Here is a 6,677-nt window from a genome sequence, read left to right as displayed (position 1 = left end):
GAGTTGTGATGGGGACCTCAGGAACTCCCTTGGGTTACTTCAGGGAAGTCAGGTCCCCATTTGTATTGGATTGAGAACTTCTGGTTTACTCTCTAGTCGTTAATTGGGAATATGGGCTCATCTCGAATGAGTCCATAAAGTGTGTTCTCCTCTCCAATGGAGACTGATGTTAGTGATAATTTTCAGTCGCATAAATGGTGTCAAGGACCCTTTTGCCTTTCAAGAGGGAATGTGGTATTTCTCTTGAGATTCTGCAGCGCAAATTTCCTCATCTCGCATTGAGGATATAATTTTGTGGTGTTTCTCGAGTTAGGGCGGGAAGCTGGGGGTACTTCTCGAGTTGCGACGGGGACCTCAGGTACTCCCTCGGGTAGCTTCAGGGGAGTCAGGTCCCCTTTGGTGTTGGAAGGGGAACTTCCGGTTTACTCTCGAGCCGTTAAATGGGAATAGGGACTCATCGCGAATTCAGTCCATAAAGTGTGTTCTCCTGTCCAATGGGGACGGCTGTGTGAGGGAAATTTCAGAGTCGCATAAATGGTGTCAAGTACCCTTTTGCCTTTCAAGAGGGAATGTGCTATTTCTCTTGAAATTCTGCAGTGCAAAATTTCCTCATTTCGCATTGAGAGCATAATTTTTGGTATTTCTCGAGTTGCGGCCGGAAGCTGGGGGTACTGCTCCCGTTGCGACGGGGACGTCAGGAACTGGCTCGGCTTGCTTCAGGGAAGTCAGGTCCACTTTTGTGTTGGAAGGGGAACTTCCGATTTACTCTCGAGCCCTTAAATGTGAACAGGGGCTCATCTCCAATTGAGTAAATAAAGAGAGTTCTCTTCTCCAAAATGGACTGATGTTAGTGAAATGTCTGAGTCGCATAAAGGGTGTAAAGTACCCTTTTGCTTTTCAAGAGGGAATGTGGTAATTCTCTTGAGATTCTTCAGTGCAAAATTTCCTCATCTCGCATTGAGGGGATAATCTTGTGGTGTGTCTCGAGTTGCCGCAGGAAGCTGGGGCTACTTCTCGAGTTTCGACGGGGACCTCAGGAACTCACTCGGGTTGCTTCAGGAAGTCAAGTCCCCTTTTGTGTTGGAAGGGGAACTTCCGGTTTACTCTCGAGCCGTTAAATGGGAAGAGGGGCTCATCCCGAATTGAGTTCATTAAGTGTTTTCTCCTCTCTAATGGGGACACTGCGTGAGGGAACTTTCTGAGTCGCATAAAGTGTGTCAAGTACACTTTTGCCTTTCAAAAGGTAGTGTGGTATTTCCCTTGAGATTCTGCAGCGCAAAATTTCCTCATCTCGTATTGAGAGGATAATTTTGTGGTGTTTCTCGAGGTGCGACGGGAAATGGGGGTACTTCTCGAGTTGCCACAGGGACCTCAGGAACTCGCTCGGGTTGCTTCAGGGAAGTCAGGTCCCCTTTGGTGTTGGAAGGGGATTTTCCGGTTTACTCTCGAGCCGTTAAATGGGAATAGGGCCTCATCTCGAATTGAGTCCATAAAGTGTGTTCTCCTCTCCAATGCCGACGATATTAGTGAAATTTCTGAGTCGCATAAAGGATGTCAAGTACCCTTTTGTCTTTCAAGAGGGAATGTGGTATTTCTCTTGAGATTTTGCAGCGCAAAATTACCTCATCTCTCATTGAGCGGATAATTTTGTGGTGTTTCTCGAGTTGCGGCGTGAAGCTGTGGGTACCTCTCGAGTTGCGACCGGGACCTCAGGGTCTCGCTCGGGTTGCTACAGGGAAGTAAGGTCCCCTTTGGTGTTGGAAGGGGAACTTCCGGTTTATTCTCCAGCCGTTAAATGGGAATAGGGGCTCATCACGAAATGAGTCCATAAAGTGTGTTCTCCTCTCCAATGGAGACTGATGTTAGTGAAATTTTTCAGTCGCATAAATGGTGTCAAGGACCCTTTTGCCTTTCAAGAGGGAATGTGGTATTTCTCTTGAGATTCTGAATCGCAAAATTTCCTCATCTCGCATTGAGGGGATAATTTTGTGTTGTTTCTCGAGGTGCGGCGGGAAGCTGGGGGTACTTCGCGAGTTGCGACGGGGACCTCAGGAACTCGCTCGGTTTGTTTCAGGGAAGTCAGATCCCCTTTGGTGTTTTAAAGATAACTTTGGTTTACTCTCGAGCCCTTAAATGTGAACAGGGTCTCATCTCGAATTGAGTCCATAAAGTGTGTTCTCCTCTCGATTGGGGACTGCTGTGTGAGGGAACTCTCTGAGTCGAATAAAGGGTGTCAAGTACCTTTTTGCCTTTCCAGAGGGAATGTGGTATTTCTCTTCAGATTTCGCATCGCAAAATTTCCTCATCTCGCATTGAGGGGATAAGACTGTGGTGTTTCTCGAGTTGCGGCGGGAAGCTGAGGGTACTTCTCTAGTTGCCACTGGGTCCTCCGGAAATCGCTCGGTTTGCTTCAGTTAAGTCAGGTCCCCTTTGGTGTTGGAAGGGGAACTTCCGGTTTACACTCGAGCCCTTAAATATGACCAGTAACTCATCTCGAATTGAGTCCATAAAGTGTGTTCTCTCCAATGTGGACGGCTGTGTCAGGGAACTTTCTGAGTTGAATAAAGGGTGTCAAGTACCATTTTGCCTTTCCAGAGGGAATGTGGTATTGCTCTTGAGAGTCTGCATCGCAAAATTTCCTCCTCTCGCATTGAGGAGATAATTTTGTGGTGTTTCTCAAGTTGTGGCGGGAAGGTGGGGGTACTTCTCGAGTTGCGACGGGGACCTCAGGAACTCGATCGGGTTTCTTTAGGGAATTCAGATCCTCATTGGTGTTGGAAGGATAACTTTTGGTTTACTCTCGAGCCCTTAAATGTGAACAGGGGCTCATCTCGAATTAAGTCCATAAAGTGTGTTCTCCTCTCCAATGGGGACGGCTGTGTGAGGGAACTTTCTGAGTCGATTAAGGGTGTCAAGTACCTCTTTGCCTTTCAAGAGGGAATGTGGTATTTCTCTTGAGATTATGCATCGCGAAATTTCCTCATCTCGCATTGAGGGGATAATTTTGTGGTGTTTCTCGAGGTGCGGCGGGAAGCTGGGGTTACTTCGCGAGTTGCAACGGAGACCTCAGGAACTCGCTCGGGTTGCTTCAGGGAAGTCAGGTCCCCTTTGGTGTTGGAAGGGGAACTTCCGGTTTCCTCTTGAGCCCTTAAATGTGAACAGGGGCTCATCTCGAATTGAGTCCATAAAGTGTGTTCTCCTCTCCAATGGGTACGGCTGTGTGAGGGAACTTTCTGAGTCGAATAAAGGGTGTCAAGTACCTTTTTGCCTTTCCAGAGGGAATGTGGTATTACTCTTGAGATTCTGCATCGCAAATTTTCCTCCTCTCGCATTGAGGGGATAATTGTGTGGTGTTTCTCGAGTTGCGGCCGGAAGCTGGGGGTACTTCTCGAGTTGCGACGGGGATCTCAGCAACTCTCTCGGGTTTCTTCAGGGAAGTCAGGTCTCATTTGGTGTTGGAAAGGGAACTTCCAGTTTCCTCGCGAGCCCTTAAATATTAACAGGGGCTCATCTCGAATTGAGTCCATAAAGTGTGTTCTCCTCTAGATTGGGGACGGCTGTGTGAGGGAACTCTCTGAGTCGGATAAAGGGTGTCAAGTACCTTTTTTCCTTTCAAGAGGGATTGTGGTATTTCTCTTGAGATTCTGCATCGCAAATTTCCTCATCTCGCATTGAGGGGATAATGTTGTGGTGTTTCTCGAGTTGGGGCGGGAAGATGAGGATACTTCTCGAGTTGTGACTGGGACCTCCGGAAATAGCTCGGGTTGCTTCAGTTAAGTCAGGTCCCCTTTGGTGTTGAAAGGGGAACTTCCGGTTTTCACTCTAGCCCTTAAATATGAACAGTAACTCATCTCGAATTGAGTCCATAAAGTGTGTTCCCCTCTCCAATAGGCACGGCTATGAGAGGGAACTTTCTGAGTTGAATAAAGGGTGTCAAGTACCTTTTTGCCTTTCCAGAGAGAATGTGGTATTGCTCTTGAGAGTCTGTCGCAAAATTTCCTCCTCTCGCATTGAGGAGATAATTTTGTGGTGTTTCTCAAGTTGTGGCGGAAGGTGGGGGTACTTCTCGAGTTGCGACGGGGACCTCAGGAACTCGATCGGGTTTCTTTAGGGAATTCAGATCCTCATTGGTGTTGGAAGGATAACTTTTGGTTTACTCTCGAGCCCTTAAATGTGAACAGGGGCTCATCACGAATTAAGTCCATAAAGTGTGTTCTCCTCTCCAATGGGGACGGCTGTGTGAGGGAACTTTCTGAGTCGATTAGGGTGTCAAGTACCTCTTTGCCTTTCAAGAGGGAATGTGGTATTTCTCTTGAGATTATGCATCGCGAAATTTCCTCATCTCGCATTGAGGGGATAATTTTGTGGTGTTTCTTGAGGTGCGGCGGGAAGCTGGGGGTACTTCACGAGTTGCAACGGAGACCTCAGGAACTCGCTCGGGTTGCTTCAGGGAAGTCAGGTCCCCTTTGGTGTTGGAAGGGGACCTTCCGGTTTCCTCTCGAGCCCTTAAATGTGAACAGGGGCTCATCTGGAATCGAGTCCATAAAGTGTGTTCTCCTCTCCAATGGGTACGGCTGTGTGAGGGAACTTTCTGAGTCGAATAAAGGGTGTTAAGTACCTTTTTGCCATTGAAGATGGAATGTGGTATTACTCTTGAGATTCTGCATCACAAAATTTCCTCATCTCGCATTGAGGGGATAATTTTCTTGTGTTTCTCGTTTTGCGGCGGGAAGCTGAGGGTACTTCTCGAGATGCGACGGGGAGCTCAGGAACTCGCTCAGGTTGCTTCAGTGAAGTCAGGTCCCCTTTGGTGTTGGAAGGGGAACTTCCGGTTTACATTCGAGCCCTTAAATATGAACAGTGACTCATCTCGGATTGAGTCCATAAGCTGTGTTCTCCTCTCCAAAGGGGACGGCTGTGTGAGGGAACTTTCTGAGTCGAATAAAGGGTGTCAAGTACCTTTTTGCTTTTCAAGAGGGAATGTGGTATTTCTCTTGAGATTCGGCATCGCAAAATTTCCTCCACTCGCATTGAGGGGATAATTGTGTGGTGTTTCTCAAGTTGCGGCGGGAAGATGGGGGTACTTCTCGAGTTGCGACGGGGACCTCTGGAACTCGCTCGATTTGCTTCAGGGAAGTCAGGTCCCCTTTGGTGTTTTAAAGATAACTTTCGGTTTACTCTCAAGCCCTTAAATGTGAACAGGGTCTCATCTAGAATTGAGTCCATAAAGTGTGTTCTCCTCTTGATTGGGGACTGCTGTGTGAGGGACCTTTCTGAGTCGAATAAACTGTGTCAAGTACCTTTTTGCCTTTCCAGAGGGAATGTGGTATTTCTCTTCAGATTCTGCATCGCAAAATTTCCTCATCTCGCATTGAGTGGATAAGGTTGTGGTGTTTCTCGAGTTGAGGCGGGAAGCTGGGGGTACTTCTCGAGTTGCGACTGGGTCCTCTGGAAATCGCTCGGGTTGCTTCAGGGAAGTCAGGTCCCCATTGGTGTTTGAAGGGGAACTTCCGGTTTACACTCGTGCCCTTTAATATGAACAGTAACTCATCTCGAATTGAGTCCATAAAGTGTGTTCTCCTCTCCAATGGGGACGGCTGTGTCAGGGAGCTTTCTGATCTGAGTTGAATAAAGGGTGTCAAGTACCATTTTGCCTTTCCAGAGGGAATGTGGTATTTCCCTTGAGATTCTGCATCGCAAAATTTCCTCCTCTCGCATTGAGGAGATAATTTTGTGGTGTTTCTCGATTTGCGGCGGGAAGCTGGGGGTACTTCTCGAGTTGCAATGGGGTCCTGAGTCGAATAAAGGGTGTCAAGTACCTTTCTGCCTTTCAAGAGGGAATGTGGTATTTCTCTTGAGATTCTGCATCGCAAAATTTCCTCCTCTCGCATTGAGGGGATAATTTTGTGGTGTTTCTCGAGTTGCGGCGGGAAGTTGGGGGTACTTTTCGAGTTGCGACGGGTACCACCTGAATTCCCTGGGGTTGCTTCAGGAAAGTCAGGTCCCCTTTTTTGATGGAAGGGGACCTTCCGGTTTACTCTCGAGCCCTTTTATGTTAACAGGGGCTCATCTCGAATTGAGTCCATAAAGTGTGTTCTCCTCTCCAATAGAGACTGATTTTAGTGAAATTTCTGAGTCGCATTAAGGGTGTCAAGTACCCCTTGCCTTTCAAGAGGGAATGTGGTATTTTTCTTGAGATTCTGCATCGCAAAATTTCCTCATCTCGCATTGTGGGGATAATTTTGTGGTGTTTCTCGAGTTGCGGCGGGAAGCTTGGGGTACTTCTCGAGTTGCAACGGGTACCCAAGGAACTCGCACGGGTTACTTCAGGGAAGTGACGTCCTCTTTGGTGTTGGAAGGGGAACTTCCGGGCTTCTCTCTAGCCCTTACATGTGAACAGGGGCTCATCTCGAATTGAGTCCATAAAGTGCGTTCTCCTCTCCAATGGGGACAGCTGTGTGAGGGAACTTTGTGAGTCGCATAAAGGGTGTCAAGTCCTCTTTTGCCTTTCAATTGGGAATGTGGGATTTCTCTTGAGATTCTGCAGCGCAAATTTTCCTCATCTTGCATTGAGGGGATAATCTTGTGGTGTTTCTCGAGTTGATGCGGGAAGCAGGGGCTACTTCTCGAGTTCCAACGGGGAAGTCAGGAACTCGCTTGGGTTACTTCAGGGAAGT

Source organism: Moschus berezovskii, chromosome 20 (assembly GCF_049115385.1).
Source record: "Moschus berezovskii isolate FMDL1 chromosome 20, NW_MosBer_1.0, whole genome shotgun sequence".
Taxonomy (NCBI): Eukaryota; Metazoa; Chordata; class Mammalia; order Artiodactyla; family Moschidae; genus Moschus; species Moschus berezovskii.
This window is presented reverse-complemented; position numbering follows the sequence as displayed.